The 21182-nt window shown below is 41.3% G+C and overlaps 1 long non-coding RNA gene across 2 annotated transcripts in view; it reads left to right on the top strand.

The window, feature by feature from the left end:
- The first annotated feature begins 365 nt into the window (after window positions 1-365).
- The window catches only part of LOC141085873 (uncharacterized), a 136893-nt gene continuing 116076 nt past the window's right edge, over window positions 366-21182 (top strand). Inside the window, exon 1 of one of the 2 annotated variants that reach the window (XR_012231432.1) lies at window positions 366-773. This is a non-coding gene — a long non-coding RNA (uncharacterized lncRNA). Of the gene's footprint in view, window positions 774-1064; window positions 1095-21182 lie in introns of those variants that run through there. The other variant, XR_012231431.1, reaches the window with a different exon arrangement.

Genomic DNA, 21182 nt, shown 5'->3' with positions numbered 1-21182 from the left:
CCGTACGGAAGTTTTAAAAAAATTGGAAATGAGATGGATATACGAATTGGGGACATTAAAACCGGCAGGATTAAACGTTGATTTTAAGGTATATATGTATTGAGAAACTTACCTTTTTTGGCTATAACTTTCCATGTAACCTGACTTCTGTGTGATGTATGTGCTATTGATATTTTACTATATATGGATATGTTTATAATTATATCCTTTTTATTTTTTTTCCAGTTCTATGATGCTGTGAAGATAGTGACTACAAGATTATGAAGGGCACTTAATAAAAGGCTTTATGTAAAAATATATATTTTTTCATTTTTCTATAGAATGAGTTTCATGGCCATTTCACTGCAGTATACTAATGCCTGGTATGTGTGTAATAGAGTGAATGGGAACTGCATAGAGAGTGACCTCTGGTGGTGAAAGGGTATTCAGGATTGGGTAATGCTGTAAAGAGAGACTGTGTGAGGTCGTTATCTCTTGTAAAAACAGCAACACAACCATATTGTCACCTTGGTGGGTGCCTCTAGGGTTTGTGACCATTCCAGGTGTAAATCCGCAACCCCAGGCACTAATACATGTATTTACATGGAATCAGCAAAAGGGCTGTGGCGCCCTGAAGTAAAATGGCAGTTCTGAACAGTATGTCTAGTGAGCATGCTCAGGCATCCTGCAATGATCGGCCTTGCAGTGATGAATCACATGTTGGAGCTGGGCAGCGACAAACAACACTGACCACAGCTAATTGCCAGCAGTGACAGAGAGCTGCATGGATAGGAGTAAAGTATACCATTTCTTTAACTATATAAGCCTTAGTACCTTCATAAGTTGTGTCATGATCGTTTTTCTTGACAAGCTGAGTCTTTTTAAAGCACTGTATATGCACTGTTGCACTTTGTAATCTAGATCTTCGGACATATGCACATATGTTGTATGGAGCACTTGTAAATGTTACTATGGCAATGGCCATTTTGAATATGTAAAACAGATTAATTATTGAAATTGTATACACATGTGTTACTACTATTTAAGTTTGTACTGACTGAGCACATTGCTTGATAAAGACGGGTCACCGTTGAAACATTGCCACTTGAGGATCAGTAAAGTATCCACTTTTTTTTTCACATTTAATTTGAGTGCTGCCTATTTTTTTTACTTTTGTTAATTTGGCTGTTTGGACACTGCTGAATAGGTTTTGCACCAACTATTTAATTTTGGTAGTGCTGCCCTTTTTTTGATTTATTTTTTTGATTTATACACATATACATATACACAGTATATATATACACATGCACATAAAAGAAAGGACTTTATTACAATTATGATAACATTCCCTCATCTTGTAATAAAATCATTTATCTGTACACATTTGAGACAGATTTCTTTTTTGTCAGATTTCACATAAGATCTTCATATAATCTAGAGGGAGAGTAATATGTTCAGTACATTTATCATTAAGTCCCAAAGTTTTCATTCTTTCATTGGATTCCAAAGTCTCCATTCCTTGATACATAGGTTTTGTTATGGCAGAGTCAATCAGTCTTTGAACAAGTCCTCTAATGCATAGAATAGCACATCATCCACAAACAATCAGCACTCTGGCCACGATGGTAAGAGATATCAACGCAGAAGTGAATAATCTGTACCATTTCCCAAACCATTCTTCAGTCCAGGAAGTAAATGTTAGGAACGGCGCAACGCACTAAATAAAAATAATAGTAAAGTGCGTTCGCCGCTCGGGGTCCACCGTGCAGTAGATGATATGACTGCTGCTAGGTAATGACAGAGGAGCAATATGGCGGTATAATGCGCACGGGTTCAACTTCACCCAAAGTGCGCAGAGCGGGCTCTGTTCACACACAGAGGCGCCGCAACAAAAGCATACAAAAACGCTGAGCCTGTTAGTGTCACAGGCCTCAGGTAAATGCACACACGGTATCTGGTCACAGGAGAAGGACCTAAGACAGAGGAGCTGCGTCCGTCTAGACCTACCGTGTGCGGCATCGCTACTGCAAGCGCCAAGAAGGGCTGCAACTGCAGTGTGGCGTAGGACACTGCTGCTCGACGACAAAGCTAGAAAGCAAGCGCAATGTCAGACGCTAGCGCAGAGGTGCGGTGTGCACAGTGGCCTAAGGCTTGCCACTGACTGGCGCTGACTGCTGAATTAATTCCCTATCCACATACGTAATATCAGAGGGAAGGGGTTTTATAATGAGTCAGTCACCAGAGTCATACATCCATCACCATTCACACATAGCAAGTATAGTCTATACTAGCGCATGGTGGAGCGGCCATGCGTGCTTTTTATAGCCGTGCGGGACCTTCCAGATCTCCGAGATGGACAAATGAGATCTGGAACAGGACCTGGGCACATGACTCCCGATTTAATAAGTAATAAAGATCTGTTAGTACGTGAGGCTGATAAAGGGGGAGGAGTAGTTATTCTTAATGCAGGACTGTATGAAAAGTTGAATTTATTAGACCTCGAGAATTCTAATGCTTATCAAGAAATATTCTATGATCCTACTATTGAATTTAATGGGGAGCTTAAAGCATTGCTAGAGGAGGGCTTATTCAATGAGGCTCTAACACAGAGGTTATCTGACTATTTGCATGTCACCTGTCCAATTGTTCCTATTTACCATTCCCTCCCTAAGGTCCATAAGGATGCATGTCCACCTCCACTACGTCCTATAGTGGCAGGCATTGGATCTTTGGGAGAGAGATTAGGAGAATGGGTGGATCATTACTTACAGCCTCTGGTGATAGAAATCCCTAGTTATATCAGAGATACCAAAGCTTTAGTTACCATGATGGAAAATTTTGTATGGGATGATCAATACTCCTGGATCACAAGTGATGTGGTTTCATTATATCCATCGATCCCTCATGAGGTGGCTATAGATTCCTTAATTTATCACTTAGAAGCATTTAGTAATTATGCTATAGAAATCAAGGATTTTTTGGTAATGGCAGTAAGGTTTTTACTTAGTCACAATTATTTTTCTTTTAATAGATTTTTTCTGCAGAAGACTGGAGTCAGCATGGGGGCCAAGTTCTCCCCGTCTCTGGCAAATTTAGTTATGGCCAGATGGGAGGAATTGCTCCTATATGCTGACTCCAACCTTTTTTCTAAAAGCCTGATGTGGACAGGGCGTTATATAGATGACTTAGTCATTATATGGAAAGGAACACAGGAGGAAGCCTCCAGTTTTATAAACAGCATTAATGTGAATGATTTCAACTTAGCCTTTACACATTTTTGGAATAAAAATTCAGTGAATTTTCTAGATGTCACATTAACAGCAGGTCTAGATGAAAATGATAATAAAAAAATCTTTATTAGCCCCTACCGTAAAAGCACTGCCAAAAATACATTACTGGCAGCTGATTCTTGCCATCCTCAACATGTGATAAAAAACTTCCCCATAGGAGAGCTTATAAGGTATAAACGAAATTCGACTGATCCAAAAACATATAAAAATGCACAGGAATTAGTTAATATGAGACTAAAAAATAGAGGATATCCAAATTGGATGTTACAGAGAGCAACCAAAATAGTCAAGGATATTGATAGAAAGGATTTAATAAAAAATAAAAAAACAACAAAAAAAAACACAATTTCCAAAAAATAAAAATTTTTTTTTCTCTACTCCATATAGTCTTCAGTATGACAACATAGTCTCTATTATAAAGAAATATATACCAGTGTTAAGCCAGGATCCAAAACTAAAACAAATTATTGCAGAAAACCAAATTACTTATGTAGCAAAAAAAGCACCTACTTCGCAGGATAAACTATCGCCGAGTCTGTATTTGAATTCCTCGCTGGAAACCAGTGACACCTGGCTGAAATTAAAGGGGTTTTTAAATGTGGAAATAAGAGATGTACTTGTTGTCAATATGCACATAAAATCAATAAATTTTCCTCATTCTATAGCAACAAAGAATATCCTATTAACAGTTTTTTGAACTGTAATTCCACCTATGTAGTATATTTGATTGACTGTACATCATGTTGTAAACAGTATATAGGTTGTACAACGGGAAAACTGAGGAAAAGAATTAGAAGACACATTTCTGATGCCATTAACCCCTCCAGCTTCAATCCATCAGTGGTCTCCAGGCATTTTTCACAATATCATTCTGGCAATTTTGATAGCTTCAGGTTTAAAGCAATAGAGTTAGTAACACGGTCTACCAGAGGGGGCGATAGAAAACGTAAACTACTTAACAGAGAATCTGCTTGGATTTTTACTTTGGAAACTAGGATGCCAATTGGCTTAAACTATAGACAAGATCTAATCAGAATTTATTAAAAATCCTAAAATTATGATTCTTATGTTAATAATTACAACCCGCTCTGTCCTAAGTTTGTAAATATACTTTTTTGAGCAAAAATTATATTATAGAAGTATTGTGGAGGACAACATGAGAATAAAATCTCTGTACATATATTCTGTTATATCATGTATTGTAAAATATTTGTAAAATATATGGAAAAATTACTGCTAGCGTATTAGCTTTTGTTAGGGTTAACACTTGTTTTTAAATAGTTAATCTTATAGGTGGATGCCCACAAGTGTGATCTATTAACGCTTAATCAACTATAGCACCACCTATCTTAGGATCTTTTCCTTCTTGTATCCCAGAAAAATAGCAATGTGTATTATGGCAATGATAAAGGTCTAGCCGAAACGCGTCTTGCCGTGCGCTTTACAGCAGTAATTTTTCCTATTTCTGCCTATATCTATAATATGCTGCTATGGATAAATATTTTTAATCTACGTTTGAAATAAAGAACAAGATTTTTTATGTACTTCAAACTTGGCTCGCTGGATTAATCTCCTTTTCGCAATTATTGTTGGCAAGAGCTCCTGTCATTTATCCGTTGCTGAGAGCCTACACAGTACAGCAGCTTTTCTTTTGAACCAACTGGGTAAGGCTACTTTCACACATCAGTTTTTTGCCGTCAGGCAGGATCCGGCTATTTTTAGAAAAAACGGATCCGGCATAAATTTTGGAGAACTGTAGAAACGGATCTGTTTTTCTGCCGGATCCGTCTAGCAGGTTATATCTGTTTCCTGGGGGCTGGCCAATTGGATCTGAGCATGCGCAGACTTAAAAAAACGGATCCGGTGGCTGGATCCGTCTTTTTCTGGATCCGGCGCCCATAGACTTTCATTGTGGCAAAAAGCCGGAAGCGTCGGATCCGGCGCTTCCGGCTTTTTTCCCGGAGACAAAAAACGTTACAGTAGCCGTTTTTTCCAGACGCCGGAATGAGACAAGTAGCCGGATCCGGCAAAAAACGGACGAAACGCAATGCCATCCGGCGCGATCCGGCGCTAATGCAAGTCAATGGGGGAAAAACTGGATCCGGCATTGCATTTCGCCGGATCCGGTTTTACAAAAAAAAGCCGGATCGCGCCTGACGGCGAAAAACTGATGTGTGAAAGAGGCCTAAGCTGGCATTTTTTCTTTTTTATAGATCTCCTATGGGAGATCGTCTCGTGAGCATGCCCAGTAGGAATACAGAGGGACTTAGTCTCTGGAGAGGTCTGCTGCAAAGTAATCTCCTCTGCAGTAGAAAGACAGCAGGAGACCACAGAATGTGAGGCTCTGGATTCCTGCAGAGCAGACACAGAAACCTGACGCCTAACATTATCCCCCCCTCCTAGGGCCCTCTGTATTTTATATACACCTCCTTTTTCTCCTAAGAACTTGTCTAATGCCATCCTATTCTGCCAAGCCATGAGAGGAGTTGGTCCTAATTACTCAGCTATCCATTTAACTGCATCTCGGGTATAATTAACAAATCTCTGCTGGTTATAGTATAAGTAGTTTATCCAATCTACATTCTTTCTTATAACCACCCACTAAATTATGGATTCCCACCCGGGTGCTACCTGGTTCCTAGCCTTGTACTCAGGGCTGCCACTAGGAATTTCGGGGCCCCATACTGGCAAAATTTTCGGTGCCCCTTGAAACTCCGCCCAGGCTCTACCCAGCCCCGTCTCCACCCCTCGAACCTTCCAAAGTCCCACCACTCTCTCTTGGAACAACTCCACTTCTGCACCATGTCCTCACAAATCAAACATTAACAGTTCCCATCACCACATACATAGCCAGCAGCTTTTGTTTTGGCCAAAAGATTTTTTAATCCGCCACCACGATAAAGTAGACTCTTTTGGTTAGGCCCTACTCTACTGTAACTTACTAAACATTTGCTAAAATATCCTATACAATTTCGGTATATTTTTATTTATTTTTCCATTTTTAAAATTACCAATAATGCCACATACAAGGGACAAATACCACCGGACCATGACCAGCCACCATATTACCACCACATGGTGAACTAAAATCGCATATACAAGGAACAAATACCATCACGCCATGACCAGACCACATTTTACCACCACATAGTGACCGGGGCCCCACTCCGGGCCCACTCTGGTCATCGGGCCCTATCCAGTAAGGGCAGTAATGCCCTGATAGCGCCCCTGCCTAGGTCAGTGGGTTTGGGAAGGATACTTATATTATAAAGTTTTCGGGAATATTAGGAATAATTAAGGTATATAAAAGAATTGTCCAGCTGAAAAAAGTGTATGGCCGGGGTCACACGAGTGATGATTCTCTCATGTGAGAGAATCAGCTTAATTATGCTACTGACACTCAGCTCAAACTCTCATCCAAGTGTCATCTGATTCTCTTGCATGAAATAATCGGAGCACATTGAGAAGACAGGGAACTTAATTTCTCCATCTTCTCCATTGTCTGAGGTCATGGATTCAGACTGCACTCAGCTGACAGCTGAGTGCAGCCTGATGTTTCACACGCATCCATAGATTTCAATGGGTCCGTGTGATCCGAATTCCAAAGCCACTCACGGTGTGCTGCAGATTATTTTTCCACAGACGAATTCGGTCTGTAGAAAAAATCACAGATCTGCGATGCCCCATAGTATAACACTGTGCCGAGTGTTATGCAATAAAACATCACATAGCACTCAGCTGTGTTATACGCTCGTGTGAGCGAGGACTAAGACCCTTCATTCCCCCTGCAGGTCTTCTCTCATTAGCCTCTGATGCTGGAGTCCGGCCTCAGTTACTTTTCTGTAATACTGTGGAATTTTTGCATACTTTTAGGGTGTGTGCACATGTTGCGGATTCTGCTGCGGATATTTCCACACAAATTTCACTGAATCCGCCAGTAAAATGACCTGCGTTTTACCTGAGGATTTTCTGCAGATTTTGTGCAGATTTCCACAGCGTTTTTACACTTGTGGATTCCTATAATAAAAGAGGTGTAAAAATGCTGCGGATCCGCACAAAGAATTGACATGCTGCAGATTTAAAGCCGCAACATGTGCACAACAGTTTTGGTTTTAGTTAGACTTTTGGGCTATGTGCACACGTAGTGAAACGTGCAGCGGATTTTTCTGTGCGGATTTGGAAAAATCCGCAGCTCAAAAAGACCTGCGGTTTACCTGCGGATTAGCCCTGCGGTTTCACACCTCACAATGGAGAAGGTGTGAAACCGCTGCGGATTCCGCACAAAGAATTGACATGCTGCGGATTTGAACCCGCGGAAAAATCCGCAGCATGTGCACGGCGTTTTTCATTTTCCATTGAAAACAATGGTACTGTACAACGCAGCTCAGCAGAGCCAAAACCGCTGCGGATCCGCAGCAGAATCCGCAACATGTGCACATAGCCTAAGGGTACTGTACAACGCAGCAGAATCTGCAATGTGTGCATATACCCTAACATATACTGTGTTTGATTATATATATAGTGTGTGGTTGTGTTACATAACATCTCTGGGAGATGCTACAAATCCTGATGAGCAGTGTCCTGGCCCCCTGTCCCCTCCGGAGAAGGATAAGGCTGTTGTGCCCCCTCTGCCCCCTGACAGGACACCACAGCTCCATTATGAAGACTGAAGTTTTTTTTACATAAGTTTGGAGAGTAAATGCAGGGAATCGCGAGAGGGGGCTGCTGTGTCCTGTCAGGGGGCAGGCTGGGCTCAGCAGTCTTATGCTTCTCTGTAGGAGGTGAGGGGGACACTCAGCTCTGCTGTTATCTTGGTCTATAGCTGATACAGACAGGGGTCAGACTCAGGACATAGCAGCGTCCTTCCTTGGTGAGTGGCTGCTGTGCTGATAGTGTGACTGACGCTGTCACTGAGCACACAGCCCACTCACTGAGGATCCATCTGCTACAGGGACTGGACTAGATCCTGGCAAGACACTGGTCATACACTTAAACAACACAGGCTCAGACACTCACCGGAGGACTGAGGGCTGCACTGCTGCTCAGTGACTCGCTCCAGACTGTGTGATGGGAGAATACTATAACTGCACTGCACTAAGCCCGCGCTCAGCCAGGATTGGTTGCTGGAAAGTCCCACCCTCCTGTTGCTCAGCACTGGCTGCCTCTCTCTCCCAGCTGTCTTTCACAATGACTCCTGCTCCCTCCACACACACAGAATGCCGGTTTATGAAAATTGTGAGCGTGGGGCCCCTCCAGCTCCCGGGGCCCCTTACACCAGTAAGGCTAGTAATGCCCTGATGGCGGCCCTGCTTGTACTCGTTGGGCACTCTCCTGAGAACTCCAATGTCATCTATGTAGATACTGGAATGGAAGGGCCCTAGCGGAGTTTCACGCTTCTGTCTCTTCCCACTACATACCTTTGGCCATATCCCTGTTGACAACAGGTGGAACGGCATGATTAGCTGGACCACCGCACAATCCCCTCAGGAACCATGTGGTAGTCTGGCTCTTATCCTTTTATCACCGCATAACCACCATACATCCTCTCTCAGGGTAGTGTGGTCTGACCATATGGCTGAGTGCTTGGCCCTGTGGGAGACAATGATCCATTCTCTACAAGAGTCGCCTTGGAGCTCTCCAAAATCGTGCCCATGCTCTGAAAGACTAAAACAAGTATAGTTACCAGGATTAGCAATCACCTGTGGTGGGATATCCAGTTTCTCAAGTGAGGACAATAAAAATTATAACGTTTTACATTTTCCTTCCCTTTCTGAGGAGACATAAGTTTTACTGTACAACTTATTTTTTTTTAAGCTTTCTGCAATGTATTTAAGCCATTCTAACCATTCATTCTTCTCCTCACAGCCTCTCTCTAGAGCTAGTTTATCTTCATACGATAGGTTAGACAATGTAACTATGAGCCCTATGGACTCTATTAGGGTTCTTTCTGGCACACCTTGCTTGGATCTTGGTTTGGAATTATTCCGAACTCTATGTAAAAATGTCCTATTGGGTCTGATCCTGACATATCAGCTCCTATAACCTTTGATCCCTCATCTTAGGGTTTTTAAAGTTATCAGTAGCTGATTGCAATTATCCTTATTTGTGCAAGGGGATCTCCTCTTTCTTATTGGAGAATCAGGCTTTAAAATCTATGTAGCCATAAGGCTTATACCTATAGTCTCGGGCCTCAGTTGTCCACGCTGCTTTACTCCAGTCAGCGTCGGACTGGCCCACCGGGGAACCGGTGGATTCTCCGGTGGGCCCTGGCATCTGGTGGGCCCTGGCACCTGCAGGCATACAGGGCCAGCAGTTGCCTAGGGCCCCCGCTGCTCCAGGGGCCCCCAGCCAGTGGTGTGTCGCACACCATGCAGCTGCTATGGGGGCCCCTGCCAGCGGAGCAGCAGCGGGTGTCAGGAGGCAGGAGCCCCTGTCCCCGCTGCTAAAGAGAAATGAATATTCACTGCGAAGCAGTGAATATCATTTCACAGTCTCCACCCCCAGAGGCCCCGCCCCCAGCCCAGTAAGCCGCTCTGCAGACTACAGCTGTAAATCAGGGCCGGCGCCGCCCTCAGTCCTCTCTGCTCCTGGCTCACAGCCAGTGCACGATGACGTCACTACATCGCGCACCCGCTGTGTGTCTGGCAGAGGGGGCAGCTCCTGACACTGAAGCCGGGATCAGCGTGGGAGCGAGGAGGAGAGGTGAGTATTGTGGTTTGTTTTATATCTCTCTCGCTCTCTCTATCTGTCTCTCTCTATCTATCTATCTCTATTTCTCTATATATCTCTCTCTCTATCTCTCTTATATCTATCTATCTTTCTATCTCTATCTATTATCTATATCTATCTATATCTATCTCTATCGCTCTATCTTTATATCTATCTTTCTATCTCTACATCTATCTCTATATCTATCTATCTCTATATCTTTCTATATATATCTCTATATCTATCTATTATGTCTATCTATCTCTATATCTATCTATCTTACTCTATCTATCTCTATATCTATTATCTCTATATTTATTATCTATCTAGCTACCATCTATATCTATCTATCTTTATCTATATATATCTCTATCTAATATCTATATCTATCTATCTCTATACCTATCTATCTATTTATCTATCCGTTATCTATCTCTATATCTTTTCTCTGTATCTATCTATCTATCTATCTATCTATCTATCTATCTATCTATCTATCTATCTATCTCTATATCTATATCTCTCGCTATCTATCGCTCTATCTCTATATCTATATCTATCTTTATATCTATATCTATATATCTATCTCTATCTCTATATCTATCTCTATTTCTCTCTATATCTATCTCTATCTCTATATCTATCTCTCTATCTCTATATCTATCTTTCTATCTATATATCTATCTATCTATCTTTATCTATTTATCTCTATATCTTTTCTCTGTATCTATCTCTCTCTATATCTATCTATCTCTATATATATCTATTATCTCTATATCTATATCTATTTCTCTCTATATCTCTCTCTATATCTATCTATTTATCTCTATCTCTATATCTATCTCTCTGTATATCTATCTATCTTTCTATCTCTATATCTATCTCTGTATCTATCTATCTTTCTTTCTCTATCTATCTATTTATCTCTATCTATTATCTATATCTATCTCTATCTATCGCTCTATCTCTATATCTATCTTTCTATCTTTCTATCTATATCTATCTATATCTATATCTATCTATTATGTCTATCTAGCTATCTCTATTATCTATATCTACCTATCTCTATATCTTTCTATCTTACTCTATCTCTATATCTATCTGTTATCTCTATATTTATTATCTATCTTTATCTATCTATCTCTATCTATTATCTATATCTATCTCTCTATTTATCGATCTCTGTATCTATCTCTCTCTATATCTATCTCTCTCTCTATCTACCGCTCTCTCTATCTCTATCTATCTTTATATCTATATCTATCTATCTCTATATCTATTATCTCTATATCTATCTACCTATCTATCTCTATATATATATATATATATATATATCTGTTTCTCTCTATATCTATCTCTATATCTCTCTCTCTCTATAGCTATCTATATATTATCTCTATATCTATCTATCTATCTATCTCTATATCTATCTATCTCTATATCTATCTATCTATCTCTATATCTATCTATCTCTATATCTGTTATCTCTATATCCATATCTATCTCTATATCCATATCTATCTCTATATCCATATCTATCTCTATATCTATCTTTCTATCTAACACTATATCTCTATATCTCATTATCTATCTATTGATCTATCCATCTATCTCTATATCTATCTATTATATCTATCTATTATCTCTATTATCTATATCTATCTATCCATCTATCTCTATATCTCTCTATATCTATCTTTCTAACTCTATATCTATCTATCGCTATACATATCTCTATATCTAGCTATTATCTCTATATCTATCTCTATATCTATCTTTCTATATCTATCTGTCTCTATATCTATCTCTATATCTATCTATCTCTATATCTATTATCTCTATATCTATCCATCTCTATATATCTCTATATCTATTTTTATTTATAGCCATCTATTAATATATATTTATCTCTATATCTATCTATATATGTCTATATTATTATTATTATTATTATTAATTATTATTATTATATCTGTATATCTCTATCTATTATCTATCTCTATTATCTATCCCTATCTATATATCTATCTATCTCTATATCTTTCTATCTATAGCTATCTATCTCTATATCTATCTATCCATTATCTATTTTCTATCTATCTCTATATCTACCTATCTATCTATCTATATTTATTTCTATATCTATCTTTATATCTATCTCTATCTATCTCTATGAATCTTTCTATCTATCTATCTATCCATTATCTACTTTCTATCCATTATCTACTATCTATCTCTATATCTATCTATTTCTACATCTATCTTTCTATCTATTTCTATCTAACTCTATATCTATATATCTATATAGCATTATACCCTATGAGGGGGCAGCATTATTCCCTATGAGGGGGGCAGTATTATACCCTATGAGGGGGCAGCATTATACCCTATGAGGAGGCAGCATTATACCCTATGAGGGGGGCAGCATTATACCCTATGAGGGGGGCAGCATTATACCCTATGAGGGGGCAGCATTATACCCTATGAGGGGGCAGCGTTATACCCTATGAGGGGGGCAGTATTATACCCTATGAGGAGGCAGCATTATTCCCTATGAGGAGGCAGTATTATACCCTATGAGGGGGCAGCATTATACCCTATGAGGAGGCAGCATTATACCCTATGAGGAGGCAGCATTATACCCTATGAGGGGGCAGCATTATACCCTATGAGGAGGCAGCATTATACCCTATGAGGAGGGCAGCATTATTCCCTATGAGGGGGGCAGTATTATACCCTATGAGGGGGGCAGTATTATACCCTATGAGGGGGCAGCATTATTCCCTATGAGGGGATGCATTATTCCCTATGAGGGGGGCAGTATTATACCCTATGAGGAGGCAGCATTATACCCTATGAGGGGGGCAGTATTATACCCTATGAGGAGGCAGTATTATACCCTATGAGGAGGGCAGCATTATTCCCTATGAGGGGGCAGCATTATACCCTATGAGAGGGGCAATATTATACCCTATGAGGAGGCAGCATTATACCCTATGAGGGGCAGCATTATTCCCTATGAGGGGGGCAGTATTATACCCTATGAGGGGGGGCAGTATTATACCCTATGAGGGGGGCAGTATTATACCCTATGAGGGGGGCAGTATTATACCCTATGAGGGGAGCAGCATTATACCCTATGAGGGGGTGCATTATACCCTATGAGGGGGGCAGTATTATACCCTATGAGGGGGGCAGTATTATACCCTATGAGGGGGCAGCATTATACCCTATGAGGGGGGCAGTATTATACCCTATGAGGGGGTGCATTATACCCTATGAGGGGGCAGCATTATACCCTATGAGGGGGGCAGTATTATACCCTATGAGGGGGGCAGTATTATACCCTATGAGGGGGCAGCATTATACCCTATGAGGGGGCAGCATTATTCCCTATGAGGGGGTGCATTATACCCTATGAGGGGGCAGTATTATACCCTATGAGGAGGCAGCATTATACCCTATGAGGGGGCAGTATTATACCCTATGAGGGGGCAGCATTATACCCTATGAGGGGGCAGTATTATACCCTATGAGGGGGTGCATTATACCCTATGAGGGGGTGCATTATCCCTATGAGGGGGGCAGTATTATACCCTATGAGAGGGGCTGCTTTATATTCTATGAGGGGGCTACCCCAACTCCTGCTACATAATTAAGACATGTACAACCTTATATTATACCCGGATATTAGCGTGTTTTACCGCATAATTGGTGGTCTGGTATTTAACTCTATGCAGCTACATAGTGGGCCCCAAGAATGATTTTCTCTGGTGGGCCCAAGGTGTTCCAGTCCGACGCTGACTCCAGTCACACATTCATCCCCTCTGCTATTAGAGCTCATAACACAAACCTACTTATCAGACTCTGCTAGTTTCACAGCTTGTTCCCTGTCTCTGCATCCCTCATACAACAGACAGAAATCCACTAACATGGCAGCCTCCTGCCCGATTTCAAAAGTAAGATTTAATGTCTTAAATCTGAAACCATTCTACAACCCTGGACTTTCCTCTCCTGCTGGGTCTATTACCCTCCAATCTCCCATCACCATAGTTATGAAGACCATACATGTGACTAACCTTGATGTAAACATCCTAGATCTGACCATCTTGTCTGGGTAGGGGAATGAATGGGAGACTTCACCAGTTTGAGACAAGCTTTCCCTTGTGGAAAACCTCCCTTTGTAGCTGGACTTTGACAAGCAAGTCAGATCCTATGGGATCCCTACCTGTCTGACAAGTTTACAGTGTGAGAGATGGATCCAGGAATCTTCACCGCAGTAGGAGTAGTCCACTGGACTTGGTAAGGACCTTCCCACTTAGGATGGTGCTGGTGTTTCTTCTTTATCACCTTCACAAGGACCCAGTCTGCAGGTTTCACAATCTCAGGTTTTGTTAGTGGGTTTCCTGGAATAAAACTACGAGTAGAAACTTCTTTGTGAGTTACTATCTTAGCCATATATTCTGCTAATGTACAATCAACTTCCTCATCCATCCCTCTAAAGAGTTTTAGCTGAGGTAACAGAAAATGTCTCCCGTATATGATTTCAAAGGCTGTCAGCACTTCAGATGTCCGTGTGACATGCATGTTTAGTACAACCAATAGGAGACAGTGCAACCAATTTTTCCTGTTTCCTGCATGGTCTTTCTCAACTAATTTTTCAAGATCCCATTGTGTCTCTCAACCAGTCCAGCGGACTGAGGATGATAGGCACAGTAGGCTTCTTTTTTTTTTCAATTCAGTTAACAATGTTCTGGCTAATAATGACATTACTTAGTTTACTATATATTTTCTGGAACCCCAAATCTGGGTATGATTTCCTTTAGAAGGGCCTTCACTATTAATGCATCAGAGTGGACAGCTGGAAAAACTTCAATCCACCTGCTGAAAGCATCTATAACAAGGCCGTACTTTTTCCCTCACACTTGTTCAGTTCAATAAAATCCATACAAATGTATTGGAATAAGTATTCAGGGTGAGGAAATTGTCCTCTCTTTGGTCTCAGATTCCCTTAGGAATTATTTTTGCACAAGTAATGCAGATTATACAAACATTTTTAATAGTTAGTAAAGCCATACATCATAAATACCTAAGATATGATCTCTACCATCCCTCCTGTTGAGACATAGCTTATGCCATGGCTCCTTAGGGTGTGTGCAGACGCTGCGGAATCCGCTGCGGATTAATCCGCACGGATTTTGCAAAAACCGCAGATAATCCGCAGGTCAAAAGACCTGCGGATTATCTGCGGTTTTGCCTGCGGTTTGGTCCTGCGGATTCACCATCTCCACAATGGTGGAGATAGGAACCCGCTGCGGATTCCGCAGAAAGAATTGACATGTCACTTCTTTCTGCGGTTTCAAAACCGCAGCAAATCCGCGCGGATTTTTTCGCAACGTCTACACAGCGGTTTTTTTGTACCATTCATTTGAATGGTACTGTACACCACAGCTAAAACTGCTGCGGGTCCGCAGCGGCCAAAACCGCTGCGGAAACGCAGCGGAATCCGCAGCGTGTGCACATACCCATACTGTGACATATCTTAGGAGGTTACTAGGCAGTTTATACGTATAGGTCATCTTTAAAGATATCCCCTTTTGCTACCAATGTGTTTTTTTTTTGTTTTTTTTTAATGCTAATAGCATGTCATCCACATATAAGAGCATTTGGCTACCTTCTCGTGACTCACATTGAGCTAGGTTAGCGGACATTACCTGGGAAACAGTAGGTAATTCCCAGTACCCTTGTGGGATTCCGATGAATGTATACCTGCTCCCCTTATATGTGAACACAAACCAAACCTGGCTATCTGGATACACCAGGATGCTGAAGAAGACATTACTGATATCGGTCACTGTAAAGACCTTATTTTCCGGCCTCCAGTCATTCAGCAGAGTATGGGGGTCAGGCACTGTGGGGGCTCTTGGAATCACAGCCTCGTTTACAGATGGGGGCGCCCTCCCTACTGGAAACAAGGTTGTGTTACAAGGTGAGCTGGCACAGGGTATAATCACCTGTTTTATCAATCCCACATCTGCAGGTCATGAGGACCACAAAGATTCTGGGTATGTGGTCAGTTCTTCCTCTAATTCTGGGAGAGTATCAGCATTTCTCACTCATTACCCTGCCTCGCTGCAGGTGGACACTGGGTTTAGAAATGGTGTTCCACTTTAGTACTTGTGAACATGCCTGCAGACTGGCATTGCAAAATGAGCCATCACCAAATCCTCCCATTGTTACTTTCCTTACACTCTTCAACAAAATCACCAAGGAATTTCCATGATCTACCTTTACATCTGGAGAGAGAAACATGTGGCACAGTGCCTCTAAAAAGCAAAAAACAACAATTTAATTTGTTCTGACAGTTTACAACTGATGACACAGTTCCCTTTATGATCCCAGTATAGAGTGTGCAAAGAACAATCTAGAGCATGAAAATTCTCATATTTTACATCAGGACCCCTAAAATACCTGTAGTACATGGAGCAGTGTAGTCCTTCAGGTGTGTGAAAATCTACATTTGTATACCTTTATCTATTGCTTCCTTGATGAAGGACTCAGTAACTGAGGATGTTCCTGGAGTTATTAGATCTAGACTGTAATAGTATCCAGATTCTCCATACCCCTGGAGCACCATTGTCTCAGCCATGGATTTTACCTTGCATCATATCCCTCCCACACAGTTGATAATATAATTTGTATAATTACACTTTTACCTGTGCCGAGGGCCCGGTATCTCCACAGGCCTAGACAATGGTTCTCTGTGTCTTACCACTTGCTCCTTTTACCACTAATGCAGGCAGCAGACAGTCCAATAGTAGGTATCTCTTCTGGATGTACTAAGGTTCTAGTGGCTCCTGAATCAACAAGAAAAGTGACCTCATGGCTTCCCACAAGGATGGTTACTTCTGGAAATACAGTGTCTTATAAATTTATTTCTACTTTAGCCAAATTAAATTTTTCTTCAGGAAACTTACTTTTTTCCTCTGGCAAAAAGGGCTCTGATATTTGTGATGTGATATTATTTTTATCAGTTGCATTTAGTCATTGGTTTTGTATGTCTGGGGAGTATTGTCTATCTGGGCATTGTCGGATAAGGTGTCCAGTCTTCCCACAATGCCAACAAGATAGTCTGTCTCCTACTCTCTTACCTCTCCCCCTTCCTCTACCCCTGTGTCCTTGTCCTTTATTTGGATCTTTTTGGGCAAAGAAGATCTCACTCCTCTCATCAACTAAAAATACCTGACCCTTGTTAGCCCTTTTTTTTTTTAAATTTTCTTGTCCTTAACCCCTTCACCCCCAAGGGTGGTTTGCACGTTCATGACCAGGCCAATTTTTACAATTCTCACCATTGTCCCTTTATGAGGTATTAACTCTGAAATGCTTAAATGAATCCTGGTGATTCTGACTTCGTTTTCTCGTGACATATTGTACTTCATGGTAGTGGTAAAATTTCATTCATATAACTTACGTTTATTTGTGAAAAAAGCGGAAATTTGGCGAAAATTTTGAAAATTTTGCAATTTTCCAACTTTGAATATTTATGCCCTTAAATCACAGAGATACGGCACACAAAAAACTTAATAAGTAACATTTCCCACATGTTTACTTTATATCAGCACAATTTTGGGACCAACATTTTTTTGTGTTAGGAAGTTATAAGGGTTAAAAGTTGACCAGCGATTTCTCATTTTTACAACACCATTTTATTTTTGCGGACCACATCACATTTGAAGCCACTTTGAGGGGTCTATATGATAGAAAATACCCAAAAGTGACACCATTCTAAAAACTGCACCCCTCAAGGTGCTCAAAACCACATTCAAGAAGTTTATTAACCCTTCAGGTGCTTCACAGGAATTTTTTGAATATTTAAAAAAAAATGAACATTTAACTTTTTTTCACAAAAAATAATTCAGGTTCAATTTTTTTTATTTTACCAAGGGTAAAAGGAGAAATTGGACTGGAAAAGTTATTGTGCAATTTGTCCTGAGTACGCTGATACCTGATATGTGTGGGGGAACCACTGTTTCGGCGCATGGCAGAGCTCAGAAGGGAAGGAGCGCCGTTTGACTTTTTCAATGCAAAATTGGCTGGAATTCTGATCGGACGTCATGTCACGTTTGGAGAGCCCCTGATGTACCTAAACAGTGGAAACCCCCCACAAGTGACCCCATTTTGGAAACTAGACCCCCAAGGAACTTATCTAGATATGTGGTGAGAACTTTGAACCCACAAGGGCTTCACGGAAGTTTATAACGTACAGCGGTACAATTAAAAAATCATATTTTTTCCACAAAAATGATCTTTTCACCCCCAATTTTTATTTTCCCAAGGGTAACAGGACCCTAAAAGTTATTGTGCAATTTGTCCTGAGTACGCTGATACCCCGGATGTGGGTGTAAACGACTATTTGGGCGCATGGCAGAGCTCGGAAGGGAAGCAGCGCCATTTGACTTTTTTGGCTGGAATTGAGATCGGACACCATGTCGCGTTTGGAAAGCCAAAACAGTGGAAACCACCCACAAATGACACCGTTTTGGAAACTAGACCCCCCAAGGAACTTATCTAGATGTTTGGTGAGAACTTTGAACCCCCAAGGGCTTCACAAAAGTTTATAACATACAGCCGTACAATTATAAAATCATATTTTTTCCACAAAAATGATCTTTTCATCCTCAATTCTTACTTTCCCAAGGGTAACAGGACCCTAAAAGTTATTGTGCAATTTGTCCTGAGTACGCTGATACCCCATATGTGGGGATAAACCACTATTTGGGTGCATGGCAGAGCTCGGAAGGGAAGCAGCGCCATTTGACTTTTTGGGCTGGAATTGAGATCGGACACCCTGATGTACCTAAACAGTGGAATCCCCCCACAAGTGACCCCATTTTGGAAACTAGACCCCCTAAGGAACTTATCTAGATGTGTGGTGAGCACTTTGAACTCCCCCAGTGCTTCACAGAAGTTTATAACGCCCGGGCGTGAAAATAAAAAAATCGTATTTTTTCCACAAACATGATCATTTAGTCCCCAATTTTTTTATTTTCCCAAGGGTACCAGGAGAAAATGGACCTCAAAAGTTGTTGTCCAATTTGTCCTGAGTACACTGATACCCCATATGTGGGAGAAAACTACTGTATGGGCACACGTCGGGGCTCGGAAGGGAAGTAGTGACGTTTTGGAATGCAGACTTTGATGGAATGGTCTGCGGGTGTCATGTTGCCTTTGGTGAGCCCCTGATGTACCTAAACAGTGGAAACCCCCCACAAATGGCACCATTTTGGAAACTAGACCCTCTAAGGAACTTATCTAGATGTGTGGTGAGCACTTTGAACCCCTAAGGATTTCACAGAAGTTTATAATGCCCGGGCGTGAAAATAAAAAAATCATTTTTTTCCCACAAAAATGACATTTTTGCCACCAATTTTTTATTTTCCTAAGGGCAACAGGAGAAATAGGACCCCAAAAGTTGTTTTACAATTTGTCCTGAGTAGGCTGATACCCCATATGTGGGGGTAAAACACTGTTTGGGCGCATGGCAGAGCTTGGAAGGGAAGGAGCACCATTTGACTTTTTCAACGCAGAATTGGCTGGAATTGAGATCAGACGCCATGTTGCGTTTGGAGAGCACCTGATGTGCCCAAACAGTGGAAACCCCCCAATTCTAACTCCAACCCTAACCCCAACACACCCCTAACCCTAATATCAGCCCTAACCCTAGCCCTAACCCTAGCCCTAGCCCTAACCCTAGCGGGAAAATGGAAATAAATACATTTTTTTAATTTTATTATTTTTCCCTAACTAAGGGGGTGATAGCGGGGGGTTTGATTTACTATTTATGGCGGTTTTTATTTTTGGCAGCTGTCACACGCTAAAAGATGCTTTTTATTATAAAAATAGTTTTTGCATCACCACATATTGAGAGCTATAATTTTTCCGTATTTTGACCCACCGAGTCATGTGAGGTCTTATTTTTTGTGGGACGAGTTGACGTTTTTATTGGTATCATGTTCGGGCATGTGACTTTTTTGACCGCTTTTTATTCCGATTTTTGTGACGCAGAATGAACAAAAACCAGCGTTTCATGAATTTCTTTTGGGGGGTGCGTTTACACCGTTCCGCGTGCGGTAAAATTGATAAAGCGGTTTTATTCTTCGGGTCAGTACGGTTACAGCGATACCTCATTTATGTCATTTTTTTATGTTTTGGCGCTTTTATGCAATAAAAACAATTTTATATAAAAAATATTTTTTTTTTTCATCGCTTTATTCTGCGAGCTATAACTTTTTTATTATTTCTCTGATGATGCTGTGTCATGGTTCGTTTTTTTGCAGGACAAGATGACGTTTTCAGCGGTACCATGGATATTTATATGCTTCTTTTTGATCGCGTGTTATTGCACTTTTTGTTCGGCGGTATGATAATAAATCATTATTTTTTGCTTCGTTTTTTATTTTTATTTCTTAAGGGGTTCGCTAAAGGGGTTAACTAATGGGACAGTTTTATAGGGCAGGTCGTTACGGACGCGACGATACCAAATATGTGTACTTTTATTGTTTGTTTTTTTTATTTCCAAAAAATGAATTTATTAGGGAATATTTTTTTTTTTTAAATTTATTTAGCGATTTTTTTTAAAATTATTTTTACACTTTTTTTTAACTTTATTAGGTTGTCCCAGGGGGGACATCACTGTCCTGTGACAGATCGCTGATCTGTCACATCACAGATCACTGTGACAGATCAGCAATCTGTCACAGGCAGTGTGCAGGTTTCCTCCTTGACTGCGCTTTGCAGGCATTGAGAAAGCCAGCTCCCTGCAGGCCCCCGAAGGTCCCCGTCGCCATCTTGGATCCGGGGACCTGCAGGGAAAGAGCCCCCCGCAGCAGCGCTGCACATTGCGCTGCTGTGGGGGGCTCAGGGAAGCACGGAGGGTGCCCCCTCCCTGCCGATGCTTCCCTTTAACCCCCGGTACACCACGATCGTGTTTGATTGCGGTGTGCAAGGGGTTAACGTGTCGCGGGCGGTCCGTGACCGTCCCTGGCACACAGTGCTGGGTGTCAGCTGTGATAATCAGCTAACACCCGGCCGCGATCAGCAGCGCTCACCATGTGGGTGCCGCTGATCGCGCTTGACGTACTATCCCGTCCATGGGGATAGGGGCCCGGGTCCCATGGACGGGATAGTACGTCTGATGTCAGAAAG

This window comes from Dendrobates tinctorius, unplaced genomic scaffold (assembly GCF_039654945.1).
Source record: "Dendrobates tinctorius isolate UK_male_01 unplaced genomic scaffold, ASM3965494v1 ptg000029l, whole genome shotgun sequence".
NCBI lineage: Eukaryota > Metazoa > Chordata > Amphibia > Anura > Dendrobatidae > Dendrobates > Dendrobates tinctorius.
Note: the sequence above shows the minus strand (reverse complement) of the source record. Positions and strands in the feature narration are given on the sequence as shown.